This window comes from Anastrepha obliqua, chromosome 3 (assembly GCF_027943255.1).
Source record: "Anastrepha obliqua isolate idAnaObli1 chromosome 3, idAnaObli1_1.0, whole genome shotgun sequence".
In the NCBI taxonomy this organism is placed as follows: Eukaryota; Metazoa; Arthropoda; class Insecta; order Diptera; family Tephritidae; genus Anastrepha; species Anastrepha obliqua.
Window position 1 is genome coordinate 135103099 of NC_072894.1, and position 22942 is coordinate 135126040.

Here is a 22942-nt window from a genome sequence, read left to right on the forward strand (position 1 = left end):
TTCCCATTAGATAATTGAAATTTTTATTCCAATGGTAAAACTAATTGCAATTAGTTGCCATTAGCAAAAAAAATTGGTTTACCTTTACAATTAGAAATCTAATTGACTTTTGCTAATGCAATTAGATATTTAATTAGCTCGAATTAGAATTAATTATTTTGAGAAGAAATAAATTTTTTGCAAAGAATTATTAAATTGAACGAAAAATGATGTAACTTACATCACGTAAGAATTCATTCATCAGAATTCCAAAACAAGATTTTCCTCCCTAAACACCACAGGTGCTCTAGCCAAACATTAAGTCTTCTGGCTACGTCTGATTTAATAAAAAATTTGAAAGCCGATGAATCCCTATTCCAGCGGAACAATATGCTAAGAAATATTTTAGTTAATATATTTTATACTAGAATATAATTTATTTAGGTGTTCCAAAAATGCCATAATTTGTGGAAAAAATGCAAATGGCCAAAAAGTTCGGAAGTGATACAGGAAACTTTAGGTGGATGCCTCGTTGTGCCGGTTGTGACGAGGTGGAACTCGCTATACAACGCCGTTGTTCGACTTCTCCAGCACAAGCCAAAACTGGATGAATTGTGCGATAAATTGAGCCTGGCCTCTTCTGCATGAGTGCTGCATTCAAGCGGTCCAGTTGTTGGCAGTACAGGTCCGAATTGAGCGCTTGGCCATAGGGGAGCAGCTCATAATGGATGATTCCCTGCCAATCCCACCAAACACACAGAAGAACCTTCCTGGCCGTCAATCCAGGCTTGGCCACCGTCTGGGCAGCTTCACCGCTTTTCGACCATGACCGTTTGCGCTTCACGTTGTCGTAAGTGACCCACTTTTCATCGCCAGTCACCATCCGCTTCAAAAACGGGTCGATTTTGTTGCGATTCGGAAGTGATTCGCATGCATCCATACGGGCAAAAATGTTTTTTGCGTCAAGTCGTGTGGCACCCATACATCGAGCTTCTTTTTGAATCCAAGCTTCTTCAAATGGTTTATAACGGTTTGATGACTCATGCCCAGCTCTTGGCCGATGCTACGGATGCTACTATGCCGGTCTCTTTCGATCAATTCAGCGATTTTATCGCAATTTTCGACGACAGGCCTTCCGGACCGTGGCGCATCTTCGATCACCTCTGCACCAAAACGAAAAGGTTGAAACCATCTTTGTGCGGTGGAAATGGAAACTGTATCGGGTCCATAAACTGCACAAATTTTATTGGCAGCATGAGATGCATTTTTGCCTTTATCGTAGTAGTACTGTAAAATATGCCGTATTTTCTCTTTATTTTGCTCCATGTTTGCGACGCTATAACTCATGGGCGACTAAAAGCAAACAACAATTAATCAAACACGTGTTAGCACGTAAAAAGGGCTTTCCAAAAACCTCTAGCGTGAACCGATGCGACGAATACAACTAGAACTACGCGCTTGCAAAGACAAGCTTACGGAAATACCGCAAGACTTTTTGGCCAACCTTATATATGGTATTTTTAGTAAATCTGATTACATTTTTGCAGAAGGAAGTACTGCTTCATTGACAGAGGAGGGTGAAATCATGCATTTTTTTTCGAATATGGACATAGCACTGTTCTGCAACACGCCGCTTACGTCTTCAGGCCCTGTGGAGCGACTATTTTCCTCTGCGGGCATTATTAATAGTCCAAGGCGGAGTCGCTTGACTGACTTTTCTTTTAAAAAGCTCGTATTGCTGAAAGCGAATATACCCGGTCATTCTAGTTAATAAACAGTTAGTACATACGTTAAATAGATGTTCATGTATGTAATATACGTAGTACATATTATGTACATAAGTAATATATATATGTGTGAAATTCATATTATTAATATTTCAATTTTTTTTTTGTTTTCCAAAATATCAAAATAATTGATTCTAATTGAATATCTAATTGCATTAGCAGAAGTCAATTAGACTTCTAATTGTAAAGGTAAACCAATTTTTTTTGCTAATGGCAACTAATTGCAATTAGTTTTACCATTGGAATAAAAATTTCAATTATTTAATGGGAATTAGTTGAACTAATTCTAATTGTTTAATGAATTAGAGAATTTCACAAAAGAAGGTTAATTAGCAATCATTAGCATTATCTAATCATTATTTAACATCTCTGGTTTGAGTATATAAGTAGCAGATAACAATATAAACCCAAGATAACAAAGCTTCCAGCAAACACACAACACAATGGCGTTTCATGCGATAATTAATTCCTGGGTTAATTACTTAGGCCCCCCTAAATTCGTAACAAGCGCTCTGAATAGAGCACCCTTAACACCTACGAGCTACATGTGCATGTGTGCATATGTGGGCTGCTTATTTTTGCTGTGCTATATATTCTACACACATACATACATATATACGTATAAACAGAGTACAGCGCAAGGAGTCGACGGCTAATGGAGGATAGTGTTTTTAAATAAGTCCTTTTGTATGTATGTATGTGTAAGTAGACTGTATATGCATTTAAGCCGCGCAACAACATAATTTCGCTACGCGCCCAACGCATACGCAGATTTTACCCACCTACCACTATTTGTCTCATGTGGCCCCCGTTGTTTGTGCGTTGTCAAGTTAAATTTTATTTTTAATTTTATACAAAATTCTTTTTTCCATATATACACTTTAAATTTCTGCATTTCTTTTTTGTGCTACTGAACCACAGCGCCATTCACAGCATAAAATAAAATATATTAAAGAAAAGAAATAAAAATTTGTATTGCAATTGCCCGAGCAACGCAGGCTGGTTTGGGCCATTTTTGCGGTCGGCAACGGTCATGCGCGCTTTAACCGCAACGCTCGCTGCAGAGGCTGGCTGCTGGCTGTTGGCCACCTTGCACGCGCACACAACTGCACCAGGGGTACCACGGACTTTCACCCTTCAGCCCATATAAATTTCACTGCCTTCCGGCCTTTTTGGCATGCTTCAATTGTGTCCAGGGCCGCTTTATATTGCTGCAAATCGTTGTCTTTCTGCTTATTTCGTGTTTTCATTGCATTAAGTTGTTTTTGCTTGTTTGTTTATTTTTTCTTTTTTTTGTTTTTTGGTTTGCTGTCGTATAGCTTTTTTAAATCTTTCAACTTCTTTTGTTATAATTTAATAAAATATTCAATTAAAATGTATTGTTACTGTGCTGCATGTTTGCGCTGGCAGAACATCCTTTATTGGCTTGCATTGATTGCACTTATGCGGCTGAAAGAATCATTTAGTCGACATATGGTTAGTCTCACAATGACTTCATTAGAGCTGTGCGAGTGCGTTTTTTAACTGTGGCTACTCCACTTCTTCTTGAATGCTTTTTAATCCCATATGAGACGTGGAGCATAAAAAAAACGACTGCACGCCATTAAGTAAATTTAAAATCCATACTTTCTCATGACAATTATAAATTATTATAATATTTTAAAATTTCATTTCATTGGTTGTCTTTCACGGAGGTCAAAAGCCCACATACCAACGCTGTTCGCATCATATTTCTTCCAAGCATCAGTATCCAGAACGCAATTGAGCCAAACTTACACGGGTCTGGCGGAGCAGCTGAAGCTCTTCATCTGCTAGAAGTCATGGTTGGACTCCGATAACGGCATTCAGAGGTCTAGAGTTTAGAAAGGTTGTAAGTGTCTCCCGATGAATGTCGTTTAGTGTTTGTCTGTATACTGTCCCGTCCAGTAGGTGTAAGTGGTACTGTACTACTATGGTAATGCATAAGTAGCATAGTGGCATGCCCTTGAGTAGGGTGTGGACATTAGAAGAGTCGGCAAGGCTCAAAGATATTCTCATAACAGGTTATCTTTTACCTCACACAGTTTTTGTACGGGCACGAGTCCTTTCGCAAGTATTTGTGGCGATGGGAAGATAAACCTACCAAATTGTATATATGTAGATACTAAATACGATGACGCGGCGCAGATCGTCTTTAAATTCGAGAGGTGTAACACAGAAATATTGGTGTATGTACACCTGAAGAAATAATGGGGGGATTGATGATAAATGAAGAAAAATCTAGAGCCGTCGAAAATTTCGTTGAGGATATTATCCGAAAAAAGAGGCGTGAAATGGACTCTTACGCTGAAGAATATTAAATATGTATATGTTTTTCTGTCTGTACAAAATTCTAAAAACAAAATTCTGCTTTTTAAAATTCTGCTTTTTTAAAATTCTGCTTTCTAAAATTCTGCTTTCAAAATTCTGTATTACAAAATTCTGTATTAATATATAATGTTAACAATGTTAAAGAGGTAATGTAATATAATTATTTAATTTATTATTATTCGAGATATTAAATAAAAAATAATAATAATAATTTTTCCTTCAGTTTCGATAGAATCCACAGTATTTTTGCGTAGAACTTCTTTTCGCGTGGGCGGCCTTCGGCCGCTCTTCAAAAAAATAACCCTCATCAGTCCAACTCCGGCTACGCAATCCACCGTATTTTTGCGTAGAACTCCTTTTCGCGTGGGCGGCCTTCGGCCGCGCTTCAAAAAATTAACCCTCATCAGTCCAACTCCGGCTACGCAATCCACCGTATTTTTGCGTAGAACTCTTCTAAAAAAAAAAACGAACAGCTGCGAAGAATTATTAAAAAAAGAAATGAATTAAGTCACACTACATATTTAAAAAGAATTGCAAAAAATATTGTAATTGGCTAAACTAAAATATTGTTATCGCTTAAACATACCTATATGTATATTTATGAATTAAATGTTTATTTTGTTACTTCTTGTATGACGAAAATCACAAAAGTGTAATAAAGCAGAATTTTTCGCATTACACATGCAGAATTTTGAAAAAGCAGAATTTTAGAAAGCAGAATTTTAAAAAGCAGAATTTTAGAAAGCAGAATTTTAAAAAGCAGAATTTTAAAAAAGCAGAATTTTAAAAAGCAGAATTTTTTTGCAATTTACAGAATTTTGTCATCCAGAATTTTGTAAAACAGAATAATGACACGCTCCCACCCTGGATACAGGATGAGCAAGTGAATGAGTCCTTCTTAGGTCGTCGTCTTTACCTCGAAGCAATGCGGAAACTGTACCGGGGTTGAGGAAAATGTCCAGGAGAAGAGGATTGACGTTTGTAGTGAAATCGCCACAAACGTAGTAAGGACGATTACTATATGGTGCGATGACATTGTTAACCCAAACTCAACGAAAAAAAAACTAAAAGCCAAAAAAAAACATCATCTCATTCCAGTGGATCCGCAGGCAAAATACATTCTCACTGTCCGGCAATGAGGGTAAATTACCATAAGAAAATAGTCAAACACGGGCTACGGCCAACTGCGGAATCGTCGGATAATTGTGGCCGACTCAAATGCTAAACGCACAGAATCTCTGCTAAGCCAAAATAAGAATAGACTTGGCCCACTGATTTCCGTCATAACGGGGCACTGGACTCTGGATGAATCACCACTTTAACCAACCAACCAACGGCCCATCTTAATTAAGCTCTCTATACTTCTCTTAAGGAAGTGTTTTCGACATTTTCGTATCCTTGCAGGGCAGCATTAACTTTTTCAATGCTTTCGCATTGGCATTTTATTAGAAAAATAATGTGTCAGATCGACTTTTTACTTTTATAAATTCGACGTTACGAATTTCTCTGAATACTTTATGCAAATCTTACTAACAAAGCGATTATAGGCACGCTGTCTCACGATTGCCCTCAAAAATTGCATGTAAAGAACTGAGTTTTTGCACTGGTTTTTTACAATTTGAAGCTGATAAGTCACATAAATTACACAAACATACAAAAGGAGTGGGGATATACTTTAAAATTTGTTAAAAAATCATAAAATTTCAAATCAAAAATTACTCGACCGATTGAAGTACCTCTTTTTTATATAAAACTGTAAACTATTTACTATCACTTCGCATTGACCAAATTCATTAATTGTTTCATTATTATTGAGCGAATTTTGAAAACAAAAAAAATGTTTTCCTAAAATTGCTGCTTGACTATTTTTTTGCTGGTTGCCAAACTTCACTATTCCCGCTAACAAGCAGAGTGAAGGAGAAAAACTTATTCTCTCAGGTTTCTACCTGTATATCTGCTGCTGTTATTGTGTTGCTCTATACTCTCTATTCTATTGTTCTTGGTCGTACATATGATACTTTGCCTAGTTGAATTCCAAAAAAATGTTGTTCTATACTTCGTCTTGTGTGCCGTGCGATAAAAAAGTGTCCTTCCCATACCGGGAATCGAACCCGGGCCTTCCGGGTGAGAGCCGGATATCCTAACCACTAGACAATATGGGACTTTTAAATACAAAAATGCGAATAGCAAATATTTAAATTTCTTAAATATCATTTTAAGCAAAAGCAATTGACGAAAGATGTGAATAGTGCGTGCGCGATATGAAATTATTTTCCTTCTAACTCTTGATATACGAGTATATATCCTACAGAGATATTTCTTCATTTAAATTCCATTTGTTAGTTCCTTAAATTTTATGAAATTATTTTTTTTTTAATATTTTCCCAGCATTCACTTTAAAAAATACTCCTTCCCATACCGGGAATCGAACCCGGGCCTTCCGGGTGAGAGCCGGATATCCTAACCACTAGACAATATGGGACTTGTGGTGGATAATAGACGAAAGAAGAGTAATTTTAAAAATGTGCATACTATTACATGGAGTAACACTTCTCATCCCAGCAGCTATTCAGCACAATTACAGAATTAATCATTGGTTCTGCTTTTGTAACCCTTTCGAAAATGGCATCACTGGTATCGGACAACTGAGAATTTGTACTCGAAATTCGTTAAGCGAGATCATTGAACCCATTCATAGTGTCATATAGTAGAATTTTGTACGGATTTTCGGCATTTATTTTATTAACCTTCGCAGAAGCACAAAAAACTGGCAAACCCCAAATGAACTTCGAAAGAAACGCAGTTAAGAATTTCATGGCAAGAAATGTTGATATAAAACGAATAATACTAGAATTGGAGGGGAAACCTTTAAAAAATAATGGAAATAGTGAGTTTTTAAAACATCAAAAAAGTGATAAAATAAAGAACTGGAGGAGTAGAAGTCATAACTAGGGAATTAATTTTTTTTAATTTTTTTGTTAACATAAAAGTGATAAAATGAAGAAATGGAGAGGGATAAATTTTTATTAATTGCTATTTTATTATAAAAAGTGATGAAATGAAGAATTCGAGGAAAAAATCATAATTAGCGAATTTAATTAAAACAATTTTTTTTATATAAAGCGATAAAATGAAGAATTCGAGTGGACAAAAGTCATAACTAGCAAACTAAATTAAAAAAGTTTTTTGTTAACATAAAAAGTGATAAAATAAAGAACTCGCGGACAAAAAAGTCATAATTAGCGACTTAAATTTTTATGAATTGCTATTTTATTATAAAAAGTGATGAAATGAAGAATTCGAGGGAAAAAGTCGTAATTAACGAATTAAATTTTTTTCCTAACTTTTTTTTAATATAAAAAGAGATAACTAACGAATACAATTTTTTTCATTTTTACTTTTTATAATAAGTGATAAAATGAAGAGTTCGAGGCAAAAAGGTTATAATTAGCGAATTTTTTTTCTTAATCTATACTAATATTATAAAGAAGAAAACTTTGTTTGTTTGTAATGAATAGGCTCAAAAACTACTGGACCGATTTTAAAAATTCTTTCACCATTCGAAAGCTACATCTTCCACGAGTAACGTGGATTATATTTTATTTTGGAAATAGGGCTCGAGATATAGGTCAAAACGTGGACCCGGGTAACCTTCGGATGTGTATGTACAATATGGGTATCAAATGGAAGCTGTTGGTGAATGCTTTAGTCCAGAGTATTTTTCATGCCGCTCCGTGACTAGGGTCTCGAGATAGAGACCAAAACGTGGACCCGGGTAACCTTAGGATGTGTTTGTACAATATGGATATCAAATTGAAGCTGTTGGTGAATGCTTTAGTACAGAGTATTTTTCATGCCGCTCCGTGACTGGGGTCTCGAGATATAGGTCAAAACGTGGACCCGGGTAACCTTTGGTTGTGTGTGTACAATATGGGTATCAAATGAAAGCTCTTGATAAGTGCTTTAATACGAGGAAATTTTCATACCTATTGATGACTAGGGTCTGGAAATATATGCCAAAACGTGTACCCGCCGTGTCTTTTCACCGAATTAAACCAAACTTACACACATTGTTAAGGAGGTATTGAAGATGGTTTCCGTATAGTTTGGATACCTATTGGTAGATAGGGTCTCGAGATATAGGTCAAAACGTGGACCCGGGTAACCTTCGGATGTGTATGTACAATATGGGTATCAAATGGAAGCTGTTGGTGAATGCTTTAGTTCAGAGTATTTGTAGGAGTAGAAATTTGAGAATTTAATGTGAAATCCGAATGAAATTATGTCTTCTTGGAAAAAAAAATTTTTTTCGTTTTTTTTTTTTGAAAAATATAAATGGATAATGGTTAAAAAAGCTCCAATGCTTAATAAAACATATAAATTGAAACGAAAAATTCATGGATGATCAGGAAAAAAGACGATTGTTTATTCATATGCGTTGATTTGAAATTTAAAAACAATCTTCTTTGTTCCTGATTTTCAATTTATATTTTATATTTACTCAAAAACAAATAGAAAAACAAAAAATATTGTTTATGCCAAAGCGCTTGAATAAAGAATAAAGAAATAAATAATATGAAAATCATATATTTTCTGTTCTAAACCATATCTATTCTATTTTAGTGTGCTCAGCAAAGGGGGCCGGGTTTTCTTGTTTTACTATAAAAAAGATACAACGAAAAATTGAAGAGAAACCCACAAAAATAAGAGCAATCAATAGTGGCATTTTAAAACATAAAAAAGTGATACTAAAAAAACTTAAACTAATAATCTTTATTTTTTGTAATAATTTCATATTGAATTATCCTAAACTACAGGCTGGAGGTTGCCCTGTTTACTAACATTTGATTATTTACTGTACTATATACCAGCTGATTTCGAATCATTAAAATGTGGCACTTGAAGCCAGTCATGGATTCAATTATATCAAATGCTTGGTATTCACAATTAGCCTTCGGATTCATACATAGATTTTCTACGGTTTCAATGAAACTTTTATTGAGTACCTACTGTCGCCCCTCGGCAGGCAATGGCAAACCTCCGAGTGTATTTTTACCATGAAAAAGCTCATCATACAAAATATCTGTATACTGTAGGTCTCTCGATTTGTGGAACAACATCAAGCGCACGCCACAAATAGGAGGAGGAACTCCACCAAACACGCAAAAGGGGTGTACGCGCCAATTATGATATATATGTATATATGTATATATGTATATATATATACATATATATATATATATATATATATATATATATACATATATACAATATTCTCTTAATCAGCTAAACCAGCCCGAGAAATACGTATTTTGTCGATACTCAGGGAAATTTTGAGGGGTACTAAGAGAGTGTTGTCCTGCAAAGTTTATAACAAGACAAAGTATTTATCTCCCAACGTCCAGCCACGGACGGATTTGTATTCGCCAACACTCTCTCAGTACCCCTCAAAATTTCCCTGAGTATCGACAAAATACGTATTTCTCGGGCTGGTTTAGCTGATTAAGGGAATATTGACACTGGCTGTGCTCAGATAACGGTATAGTTGTTTTCTACACTACGGTAATTTATCACATTTAATTAATGAAATCATAAAAAATCATTTACTAAAAATTAGAAAATTCAAATCGGCAAAGAAATCTGCGGCTATATTATCATCCACATACTGCCCTGAATTTTACCTAATACTTCTACAATATTATTTCAGCTACAAAACAAGTAAATCAGTAGTAAATATAAATATGTTGCTAAAAGGTAGTAAAGATATATAAAAAAAATAATTATATTTATTTATAATTATAAATTTAAAAATTAATAAAAAAAAATAATAATAATTAACATTTTAAACTTTATTTCTTTGCAATTCCTTTTACAAATTTTTCAGTTTTTATAAAGGTATAAATATCCATTTTTCTGCAAAAATGTAATATTTATTTTTGATTTGAATTCCTGCATAAATATAAATAGTTTCAACTAACATGAATTCTCTTTAATATGAACCTGTTTACCTTTTAAATATTTATGTACCTTTTGAGTGCAAATTTTCATTACGAAAACGGCCGGATATTGCATTTCAAATTAAAAATAATCGAAATTCGAAAAACCGCAAATGCGCGACAGCCTGCATTTACCAAACTCATACACATGTAGTAAAATCAGCAATAAAACATACATATGTACATATGTACATACATATATGAGAACGTACAAACTGGTATACATTAAAATAGATATGTATATAGATCCACTGTTATGCCTGTTACAACGCACTTTTGTAAGCGCACAAAAATTCATTAAATTTTTAACGGTGAAAATAAAACAAAAGCATAAAAAGCCAGTCATTGTAGTTTAAGTGCGAGTGCATACATTCCCGCCATAGCAGCCACAGCACTTGTAAGTATGAGTACAAGGCACGATTGTTCTTGTACATTCGGTTGCAATTGAATTTCGCTGGGCTTTCAATACAAAAGCAACACTACACCAGCCAATGCCAAGTCCATTACCGAGCCACCCAAACCAACCACCTACATTTGAACATTGAAATAGCTCATGTACATATGTACTTGTTTATAAAATGCAATCGGGCAACAAAAACTCCCTACGACAAATAGGGTTCTAGGTAAGGATAATGGCATTAAAAACTGTAATCTGAAGGGAAAAAGTTATATGGATATGTAAGTATGCGTTTTTATATTAATGCAATTTTGGGCTTCGACAGCTTCAGCTGAGGTGGAGGTGGAGGGAAGAAACATATGCTGAGTTTTTACATTAAAAGTAAAAAAAATTTAAAAAAATAAATAAATAAATGAAGTAAAATAACTACAATTAAATGGAATAATATAAAATAAATTATAATAACAAAAAAGTATAAAAAAAGTTTAGTAATATTACATAGAGTAAAATAAATAGAGTTATTTATTATAATATTAACTATATTGACACAAATTGAATAACAATGTTAAAATTAAATTTAAATAAAAAGTTGTTTTTCCCATACCGGGAATCGAACCCGGGCCTTCCGGGTGAGAGCCGGATATCCTAACCACTAGACAATATGGGACTTTTCCACACCTATAGCCAACACAAATCACAATTCATACTCGCCACTACCAAATAGTTATCGTCTCACCAAACTAAAATACTTCTCACACATGTACATGAATCATTCTCCGCACACTCATCGTTCTGGCCGGCAGTGCCCCTGCACATGACAGCAATGGATGTATGTGTGTGTGTGTGTAACTGAAAATACAACAGCATTTAGGTGTGCGAACAAATGGTGGATTACAATAACAAACATCAACAAGCACATGTATACAACAAAAACAAAAAACATTTCACACATTTCTCTTCGACAATTGTTAAAAATAAATGAATGCCACAACAACAATCACTGGAAACGGATGCTGCTTTTGCTTATTTATACTCACTCGTGTTTGTGCGCAGTTTGAACAACAAAACTGATGACGTTAACACTAACAACGCTAAATAATATTGAATAAATCATATGCCTGCAAGTGATGTGGTTTTTTTTATAAAAACAAAATTATATAATAAAACTAGATATTTCATAAATCTTTCAAATGTATAATTTTTCTATAATAAATATCATATTTAAATAATTTTGGCTGGCATCCAGTTTTCGTGCTGCCATTTTAACTACATACTTGACGGGTCGAGATCGCATTTTTGGAGACACTCGCGTGATCAAATTTTGTGCAAAACGTTTGCACAGCAAATTTTGTTTTTGTTTGTTAAAAGAGCGCGTTTATATTATCACGGCGCAGAGAAAAATGTGCATGCCAAAGGATCACAATGGGTATGCCCTTGGTGCCAAAGAAACAAAGAAATATCTGCTAGAGCGAAAATATTGTTTTCCGTAACATTTATGGGGCTCCGCTTAAATTTCTTGATTCTAAAATCCTTCACAAGTTATTACATTGACTGGCCTGAAGTATATTCGGTAAATTAATAGCCAAGCATAAACATGTTGGGCCTTCAATTTTTTGAATAAAATGAAAGATTACAATACATTTTTAATCCTAGCCTTTTGCCAGTGAAATCTCTAAAAATTCCACATACGAGTGCGCTCTAATGTATGTATGTGAGTATGTACGATATGCACTCTTCTAATCTTCTCCAACAACCAAGTTGTTCCCCTACTTAAATTTGGGCGAACACTTCAGGGATAAAATTGAATATTAAAAATTTAAAAAGGGGGAGCACAAAGACAAAGAGCGGTAATATGCATACATACATGCTCATACTTATATTATATATGACATACGGAGGCATTAAAAGGACTGCAAGGGAAATTGCAGGCTGTCTGCCGGTAAATGCAATAGCAGCAACAAACATTACGCAGCAACAGCAACAACCGAAGGAAGCATGTTTAAGCGGAAGCATTAATACAAACACACATGCAATCGTATCGCTACGTTTGTATGCAATAGATTAATTTGTTATATATATACATACATGCATATATATAGATGGGAGAGCATGTATGCCGTGCGGAAATGCAATTTTTGACATATGACAACGACAGCAACGAGGCCGTACCTACAAGTAAACACGAGTACATGCCTAATGGCGGAAGGGTAAAGAAGGAGAAGCAATGATGACGTTGATGGATAAACGAATAAAACTCAAAGTGCCGCCGCGACAGCAGGAGCAGCAGCAAAAAATAATGCAGAAAACAAAAACAACAACGAGTCATCAACAGCATCGCCAACACTGCGAATGCCTGCGGGCGGGAAAATGCAACACAAAGTGCTTGCATGTGTTGGAGTGGGCGGGCAGTCGTGGCGCGAGAGTTGGGTGGTGTTGCAAGTGAAATCCTTGTTGATGCTTTTATGCCATTCTGGGTGGATGGGTGCTTGTTGACTGACGGTTGAAGTGGGCCACTTCGTTTTCATATGAGAAATATGGCAACCACTTCACTCTGAAGCATATTAATTAAAAATATTTTTTATTTAATAAAAAAATCGGTATAATAAAAACAAATGTTGGCGAAAAATGGGGTAGAGCTCAAATTGAGCTGCAGCAGCAAAAACAACAACAAATAAAGATAAAATAATGACATGACAGCGCAAAATGGTTTGGAAATGATTAAAAATTCGGCAGTGGCGCATTTATGTGAGTAAAATATTGCAGCCGCATATGCATTTGAGGGAGTTGCAGTGCACATGGGCAGCGCAAGTGCGGAAGGTTTGCGTGCACACGCACATATGCACAAATAACACATACCTACCTACAAAAATTATATATACACAGCCTTTTGTGTGAATTCGCAAATCGTTAAGTATAACACTTTTTCAACTGGAATGGAAAATGGATTAATGCAACTTTCGAAATTGATGGCATCAAAATGCAGTGGCGGCCACCGCTGCCGCTTAATTACATTATTTTTCATTGAAAATGCATTTCCAAACTTACAACACAAATACACACTGCTTTTGTGCAACTCATCATGTGCATATCCTGTTGATGTCAGCTCATACCAATTTCAACTGTTGATGAGTGATTTTTTGTAGCATGCAACACTGAACGATTTTCGCTTGCAACAAATGTATATGTAATGTACACACACACACGTATTTCGATATTTATCGGTAAAACAGGAAAAAGTGATACAGTAAAGCAGTCAGACACTCCGACCGTCAGTCAACATGCCATGCAGTTGGTCACTCTCCTAGCCACTCAAGCCACTCATGCAGCCAGTCGATCATCTATTCACTCAGGCGTTCAGTCAAATGCGGCCATTTATCAATATTAATTATAATCCCAATGATGCCGCCAAATGCGACTGGAAGTCGCAAGTTGATATGCAAATGCAAATGCAATACATACAAACGAAACTAGATATCCATGTATGTGTGCAGATGAGGTTGCGAGCGAATTGGGTGGGTTTAATAGACAAACTGGCTATTAGAAGTCGACGGCGCTGCAAACGCGCAGATATTTAGCAGCATAAGCGCACGTATATGTGTGTATATGTAGGTGTGTGCGGCGGTTAGCAGTTGATTTGCACTAGGAGGATGCAAAGCAGGCTGCCAGACAGGTTATTGTCCTGGTTAGGTTTTATTTTGATGAATGCGATTTTGATGCATGTCAAGAATTTTTATTTCTATTAATATTTTTGGTTTTCAATTAATTGCTCTTTTGCCAATTTTTTTTGACAACCAGAAAATTTCTTATGCAAATACATACATATATTCCGAGGCCATGACAATAATACATTTTTATATAAAAATAGTAATAATAAATAAGTAAATAATCAAAACTTTGCGTAATCGCTGTACTCTTATTGTGAACACCTCTGTATGAAAAAAACCACTCTGAAGGAAAATATAAAAGTTATATAGAAAGATTAACAAGGAAAGAAGCCTTAATTTTAAAGCCAAAATTTGAACCGTTCAAAAACCCACCATCAAATAAAGTCGAGTTAGGTACGACCCATATAGGGAAAAATGAAAACTCCCAGCTACGTTCGTTGTTCCACATAGACCAAATATTACAGAAGCTTTCCTATTGGTTATTATTAGAACAATTGCTACCGGTAGCCATTCCAGTAAAATGAAGTAAGACAGCGTCGAGGATACGTTAAGGACTAGGTTAGGTTAAGTTTCTGTGGTAGTCAGTTTAGAATAGATAACGCACTTAGATCATGTAGGTCCATTTTGGTTCCACTTTGTAATACAGGAACCTCATCATGGAACCATTTAGACGTTCTCATAATACATACAGGGTGGCTGATGAATTTTGCTACATTAAGAAACTCAAATAACTTTTTTTTTAGTGTATGGAATTCATTTATTTTTTTTCAAGTTGAAGGTCATTAAATTTTATTAAATGTAGCTTAACTAGTTTTAAAAATAATTGAATTTAAATGCCCCCCATGCTCGTTGACACAAGTGCGGCATCTTAGTAAAAAGTTGTTCATTGCTGCTTTGAGAGTTGCGACAGGAATAGCCGCAATTGTTGCCCGAATGGATTGTTTTAGTTCATCCAAATTTGTTGGCTTTGTTTTATAAACTTCTTGTTTACATAAACCCCACAAGAAAAAAACAGGTGAAGTAAGGTCAGGCGACCTGGGGGGCCAACGAAATTCGGAGTTTCTTGAAATCAGTTTATTGGGAAATTTTCGTCGCAACTCTGTCATAACAGTCTGGGCTATGTGAGACGTTGCCCCATCTTGTTGAAACCACACAGAGTTGAAAGGAATACTCTTTCGGCGTAGTTCTGGATAGAAAAATTCTTTCAGCATTTTCAAATAACGGTCTCCAGTAACCGTAACGGCGTGACCATTTTCTTCAAAAAAATAAGGCCCGACAATACAGCGTGAAGAAACCGCACACCACACTGTCACGCGAAGAGGATGCAATTCCGTCTCGTGGAGTATCTGTGGGTTAGAAGTACTCCATATTCGACAATTTGGTTTGTTCACATTGCCGTTTAAATCGAAATGGGCCTCATCAGACATGAAAAGGCAGTTTAACATGTTTTGGTCTTCTTCCACCATTTGCAGGATCTTCTGGCAAAATTCCAAGCGAATCGGCAAGTCTGCTGCATTCAGTTTGTTAACCATTTGAATTTTGTAGGGAAATAAGTCTAAATCTTTGTGCATTATTGTTTGCAAAGACTGTCGGCTGACACCAAGTTGAGCAGATAAGCTTCTTGTTGAAACCCTTGGATTGCTTTGTATAGCTGCAGCTACAGCAGCGATCGTTTCCTCCGTCCGAACTGGTGGGTTTCGATGATAAGGCCTTCTTGCGACTGTTCCTTGCTCAGCAAAATTATTCACCAGTCTCATTATGGTCCATCTGCTCGGGGGATCGCCGCCAAACATCCGCCTGTGCTCTCTCTGTACCAAAACTACGAACTCCAGTGCGTGATAGAGGCGGACTATCCAAATTCTTGTTCGCGTGTATCCATTTTAATAAATTTTAAAGATCAATCTGCAAATTAAAATAAAAATGGAACAGATAACTTAAAAAGACTTATTCAATTTTTTTTTCGTAGCGGCTTTCATCAGCCACCCTGTAGAATAGATTTTATACCCGTTAGAGAGTCAAAAGAATATTTTCTTAACCACCTTGCTCTACTCCTAACTACTACTAACTACTCCTCTTCTTTGTTTCTACAACTTCTGCAATATTCATGAGAAAACACTTCTAGCCTAGAAGAGTGCCTACCTAACAGCCAATGACCGATGACACAAGCCACGGCATTCGAAATATTTTGTTTTCAGAGGTTGAGCAATTTCTGATCTTTTCTTACATATATATTTGCGGCCAAATTAGCCTAGTTGTATTTTTAATCCTTAATTTGCAAATTGCCATAGGAAATATTGCCTAGGTTTTCCAGCAGGGGAAGATTAGTACCCTTTATGGCTAGCTTATCGACTTTGCAATTTACTTTAATATCTCTATGTGCCGGAACGCATATAAGACTGATCTTGAAGACGGTGCTATGTTAATATCCTTTAGGGCTGCCCTGCTCCTGCTTAGTATAACTGCCTCTATTGATTATATGGAGGAATAACTATCTGAGAAGATATTTATTGTACGTGAAAAAATCGGTAGACACTCTTTTAGCTATAAACCAGCTGCTGTAGCTAATGAGATGTACAAGTATAGGGACACTCGTATTCGACTCCTATTATTGTATTCAGCCCCATTTTCATGATTCCAACTCCACTTACATTTCAAATCCTCTAAAAATTCTCTATCTTATTTCCATCCCTACTGCCATTCTTAGTCCTATTCCTATTCTTTTTCTTATTTCTTCAAGTATTCCAATTTCACGTATTTTTTTATTATTTATTTACTATCAATATAACTAAAAATAGTTTTATTACAATTAAGAGGCACTAGCGACAAGAGTTAACGGCTTCTATTCTTATTTATATTCATATTCCTATTCTTATACCTACTCTTGTTTCTATTCTTATTCTCCTATTCTCCCACTCCTATTCCTATTCCTATTTCCATTCTTATTCCTATTTCTATCCCTATTCCTTTTCCTCTGTATCACATATTCCTTTTCTCATTCTTTTTATTTTTCTTGTTCTTATTCTCATTCCTATTCCTATTTCTATTCCTAAATATAGTCGTATTTTATTCCCTTTAGCCATTCTTATTCTTATTCCTATTTTTGTTATTTCTAGTCCAATTCTATCCGTTCTTATTCTTATCCCTTCTATCCCCATTCCCATTGTTATTCTTGTTCCTAATCCTATTTCCATTTATGCTCCTATTTATATTCCCGTTCGGATCCCATTCCTTTTACTATCCCCCTTCTCATTGGCATTTTATTATATCTCCCCATACCCATTGCAATTCTTGTTTCCATTCTTAAACATTTTCGATTTATTCTACTTCCCCTTTCTATTTACATTTTATTGAAATATTTTTATGATTTGCTAAATAAAACTCGTTTTATCTGTTCATCGTCAAAAGTCATTTACTCTCAAACTATTTTTGTTGTTATTCTATAGTGCGCACATGCCCTGCTTCCGCTTTAATACACTCTAAACACTATAAAGTTCTTCAAATGCGCTAAAAAGAATGCGATAAACTAAGAATATTACAAAACAAGTCTTTCAACCTCATGACGATTGTGGCCCAGCTCCGGTTCCTGAACGTCTAAACGCCACAATCAATTAGTTTATTTACTGAAGTTAGCCATAGTTGCTGCCTAAGTGCTGTATGTCGCAATTTTTGGCCGTATCTTATAGGTACATCTAACAAATTACCCACACAAACAAGCGATCGATGCCAATTCAGTTGATGGAACGAATACAGCAGGCAGAGCCAACTGCAAAGGATGAAAATTCATATGCATGCAAATGGGTGGGGTAATTAAGATTGAAGCTGAAAAAAAAACTATGATTATCACCATAACTAACATGCAGCCGATACCTGTAGCACTCTTCGTCAAATGGGCGATTCCCAACATCATCCAACAACAAGTTAATGACAACTACTATCCGTATATACCGGCTCACTTTGCGTTCGTGAAACTATCGCCATCAACTGGTTTTATTATTGGGGCATAAACTCAATACACTGCGAATGCATGGCAAATGCGCAGTTCCACCAAATAGGCGCGAAGCTACCAAGGCTGCTGGTAGCTTTTAAGCGACCGAAAAATATGAGTTAACATAAATTGAAATTATGACAGTGAAAACTAACATTTGCACGCCAACAAGTCATTCAACAGCAGCCATGACTGATTGACGGATATCAGCGCGACGGCGCGGTAGCGCCTATGGCATTTACTTATTGTCGCTAATTACCTCGGTGTAATTAAATTGGCGTTGCTACCCCGAAAAACAGGATCACTTCTACGAGGCAACAGCAGCAACGGTCGGCTTCTCATCTTGAGCGGTTTTTCCACATTGGATCATCGTCAACTTGTTGCGCTCAAATCGTTTCCGCGGACGGGACATTCATTGATCGTTTGATTTTGTTGTTTGTGGTTTTGCCACATTGCTGTTGCTTCTGCTGCTGTTGTTGCAGCCACTAATGTTGGCGAAAAGAACGAGCAGCGAAGTTGTCACTTGACGACAAATTATTGAGATATTATTGCTATTCATCTTGAAGGCAAATATGCAATGTAAACACAGCAAAAAAATTAATAAATACTGGCAATTAGATAAAATATTATTTGAGTCTATGCGAACAAGTTTCTTTTTAATTAAAAATACAAGTTTTGACTGCTATGGAAAAAATGAGTCTAAGGCTTCTTAGTATTCGACCAAAGAAAAGTAAGGACTGCGAAGTAAAATCCAACATCAAGCTTCAATTTGTGCTCCTTAGTCTTGGTGGAAGATTTTTGGATCTTTCAACGTTGGCGACGGCGAGTATCGTAGGCGATAAAAAATTAGCTGTATGAGCTTAAGCGGTTACAGCGCCAATCAAGAAGAAGAAGAAGTTTATGCCGCCTCCAAATGACTAAAGTTTTTTTTTATAAGAAACTTTTTCACCACAGAAATACGCTCAGTACGTCGAGTGCCCGTTCTTACCTAGAACATTTTTTGATGAAGGACACATCGTCACTTTGTAGGTTTTGCAGTCAGCCAAACGCGTTTTTATTTGTTTCAATGTTAAGGGTACGTCAAAGACTCGAACATACAGAAAAAACTTCAGCTACCAATGGTTGGTAACGTAATAAAACATTGCAGTGAAAACCCTGCTTCCATTTCTTACCCATCCTTCTGTCTCTCTCACTCATTATGCTAAGCTTAACACTAGGTTAGGAAATAAGTTCGTAGAAGTTTTACCGAAGAAGTTTATTTAAACAAAAAAGCAATAATTATATCAAAAATTTAACCAATTATATATTCGCCGTTGCTGTTTACAACCTCTTGCCACCACTCTTGGAGAGTAGGGTGGATGCTGAAGGATCTTCCATTCGCGCTCATGGCAACATGGCGCCTGGCGTTGACGTGAAGGAGTATGGTTTGACCATGTCAATCAGGTATTTTCAGCCGAATAGCCTCGCTCACGCGGTGTAGCTGGGCAATGTAGAGCTCCCCGTTGACCGTGGCATTATTTTCGAGCATTTCACAGTGCACCATGCTCTCCCAGTCACACCAAACACATATTAGGATCTTCTGTCGATAAAGACTCTCGGCTTTGGCGTATCTCTTGAAGCCACCCACTCCTTTCTTTGCTTCATATTGATGTCTAGGCACCATTTCTCATTTTCTGTGACAATTCGCTACAAAAAGCGCTGTTTAGGACCGCGTGTTGCTCGATGGTGGACGAGATCCTCAGAAGCAACTTGAAGGCGACTTATTTGTTTTATTAGTTGAGCTCGTGAGGCACCCAGGCTCCCATTTGTGCGGTAAATCTCATTGAATAAAAGTAATTGAGAATCGTTTTATGATCGCAGTTCATTTTTACCGCCAATTCCCGATTGGTTTGGCGACCGTTCTCCTTCAATTTGTGATATGAGACGTTCTTCACCGAATTCAGAAGCCCTTCCACTGCGGGACGTGTCGTCGACGTAAAAGTGACCATTTTGGAACTTTACTATTTCCGTGCTGTAGACTCGCCTATGGCACAAAGCAAAGAAGAGCAGGTGTCGCAAATGCTGATTTTTGCCTCCTGGGTATTCCACTTCTAAGCATCAAAACTAATTAAAAATTAAATAACTCAAAAATGCAATTAACGTAGTTTTGTAGAACAGAAAGAGGTCTATCGAATGAATACTTACCCTTTACCAAACAGCAAACGAATTGCTGTAAAATAAAGAAAATATATGAAAACGCTAAGAACTTATTCCCCAAGTCAATAGTTTAAATTTTAGGTTGATTTTTTATGTATACCAACTTTATTTTCTAGAATTACAAGAAGATGTAGTGCCAGAAGAATTTGCCTTACTATGAACAAGAAAATCAAATAAATTGATGTTAGCAAATATATAAGAAAACTCCTAAACCGCCCAAATCGTCTATCGTACACGCAATCGGCATTTAACGTCAGGAATCACGAGATCATGCGTTAGAAGGAGATACGTAGATCATAAATAACCCATTCCGCGAGCTAACAAGCAGCTAAATTATTGTTTGGCTTAAGCCAATAAGCGATTCAGGGATAAAACTTATTTATAAAAGAAAATCGATTTATCCATAGGTGGTTAATGCTTTAGTAGAGAATTCTTTCGTTCCTACTCTCTAAAGAAATTGATTCAAGTTTGACCTAAATGGATAGTTCATGAGTCATATAATGACTTGATTTGTATTTATCCCTGCGCTTAAATCAAATTGATGTTTAAATACCCTGTAGAGCTCGGGTAAAAATGAAGAGCCCAAAAGCTTCACCGACGTCTTACTACCAGAGTGTGAAATGTGTTTAATTAGTTGAAATGTCGCTAAGATAACCAATCGACTATTACGTTGGTGACTGAAACCACAGCTTTGAAAATAATATAGGGACTGGCGTCTAATCCAAAACTAAAAACAGTTCAGAGAGAAAACTCTGCGCCTAACTTTTCATCTAACTTTGAGTAATCAATAACAAAACTTTACCTAACAGAAATCCTAAAATTGTTCGGCGTTTCTCATTAGCGCCGCATTTATGCTTTTCGCATTACTTATGCGTTTGTCTCTAAAAAAAAAAAACAAATAATAAAATCAATAAAAAAGGACCATTCAAAGTAATCTGAAGCATTCAGGTGGAAATAAAGTGATTATGAAAAATAAAAAGAACGCAATCAAGACAATAAAAACAAAATAAACAGACGAACACGTTCAGTAATCAATTGCAAAAACAAAGCTTCCCTAAATCGTGCTTGCTGCTTTTGATGTTGCAACAAGTCATTGCAACCAGTTTTCTATTCTTGTTGCTCCCAACATAAACATTCTGCTTAAGAGAAAACTTTGTTTACATACCGCATTTTTGTGGAGGCAAACGCCAACACACCACCAACACTGGGCTCTGCAAAGCGGCAGCGGCAACAACACATCAGAGGAGTCATTTAAAAAGACGCCAAAGGAAAATAAGCAACTGAAAGGAGTAAATGTTAAAGGAAAGCCAAAGTGTGAGTGGAATACAAAAGCCAAAAACAAGAGTGACTGACTGTAGCGCGGGTGGGAGCATGCAATGCACACTGAGACACTCAACAAAAAATGTATAGCAAAGCACTTCACATATTCAGGCCTAAAGATTTACCTACACAAATGCATAGGTATGTATGTATGCTCGTGTGTGGGCCTGCTCGGGCACTGGCGCTGCGCAAAGTCAAAATCGCACTTACGTGATATGTTTACACAGTGTTGCATTTTTATGCATGTTCATTACATACGTCCGTGTGAGCCTTGTGTAAATGTGCGTTAGTAGGTATGCATTTGCCTCCGACGATATGCGTAACTGTGTCTTAAAAAACTAAACGCCCTTGACCGTCGTTGTCGTGGAAACATCCTAGTGTACATACACTCATACATGCATACATTCATATACTTGTATGTGTATTGAAGGTGTTTGTGGCTTTTGTCGTGTCGTAGTTTTCGTTTTAGCAGCTGCAAAAATAAACTCACCGCAAGACGCATCAAACAAAGATACTCAACGAATATGTGAGCAAAAAGCAAAAAACAAAGTTTTAACAAGGCAAAGTGCAACACTAAAGTCGACGCAGAATGCAGTGCAGTGAAGTGCAACTAAACGAGGCACACTTTGGTCGCATGCATGCGTGCGGTGAATAGACATACATCCACACACACATAAATATCAGCTGGAGGTGCATGTGGATACACTTCTGAAAAATAACTAGCGACTTATGGTAGCATGGAAAGTGCGGTAGGGAGTAGCTAAGTTGATCTGTTTGGCATGAGTGCATGCAGTATGAGCCGTAGAGATTTAGAGGAAATATTAATTTTAGCAAAATGAGAATTTCATGTTCCTGTCTTAAGGACTAAGGAATATATTATAATATAATTCTCGAAGTGCCTTTGGGCCTAAGTATACCACCCTCCATTCTCTCTGTCTCTGTATCTGTCTCTATCTCTGTCTGTATCTTAATCTTAATCTTAATCTCTATATCTATCTCTATCTCTATCTCTATCGCTATCGTTATCCCTATCTCTATCTCTATTTCTATCTCCGTCCCTATTTCCTTTTCTATCTCTATCTCTACCGCTATATCTCTTTTTTAATAGGTGGAAAGCATCGACAGCCTATAGTCATTATAACCGTCAGTGTCGGACTTTAACCCGAACTAGAACCCCCTCTTTTCCGAACGGTTGCTCCGTCCTTGCCGTTAAGTGATCCGTCGGGAGGCTGTTAGGGAGTATGTTAACTCAAATAAGTCAGTCTCTG

At 36.4% G+C, this 22942-nt stretch overlaps 1 protein-coding gene and 3 non-coding genes across 9 annotated transcripts in view; all 4 read right to left on the bottom strand.

Annotated features, from left to right (window-relative positions):
• The window catches only part of LOC129242655 (zinc finger protein 316), a 176579-nt gene extending 157786 nt beyond the window's left edge, over positions 1-18793 (bottom strand). For all 6 annotated transcript variants that reach the window (XM_054879431.1, XM_054879430.1, XM_054879429.1 and 3 more), the window contains exon 1: positions 18418-18793. The gene's annotated coding sequence lies outside the window, so the exon portion shown is untranslated. The remainder of the gene's footprint in view (positions 1-18417) is intronic.
• Positions 6206-6277, bottom strand: Trnae-cuc (transfer RNA glutamic acid (anticodon CUC)). Its single transcript has one exon. It is a non-coding gene; the product is annotated as a tRNA-Glu (tRNA).
• Trnae-cuc (transfer RNA glutamic acid (anticodon CUC)) lies at positions 6526-6597 on the bottom strand. The gene has a single exon. It is a non-coding gene; the product is annotated as a tRNA-Glu (tRNA).
• On the bottom strand, positions 11104-11175 carry Trnae-cuc (transfer RNA glutamic acid (anticodon CUC)). Its single transcript has one exon. It is a non-coding gene; the product is annotated as a tRNA-Glu (tRNA).
• Positions 18794-22942: the final 4149 nt, after the last annotated feature.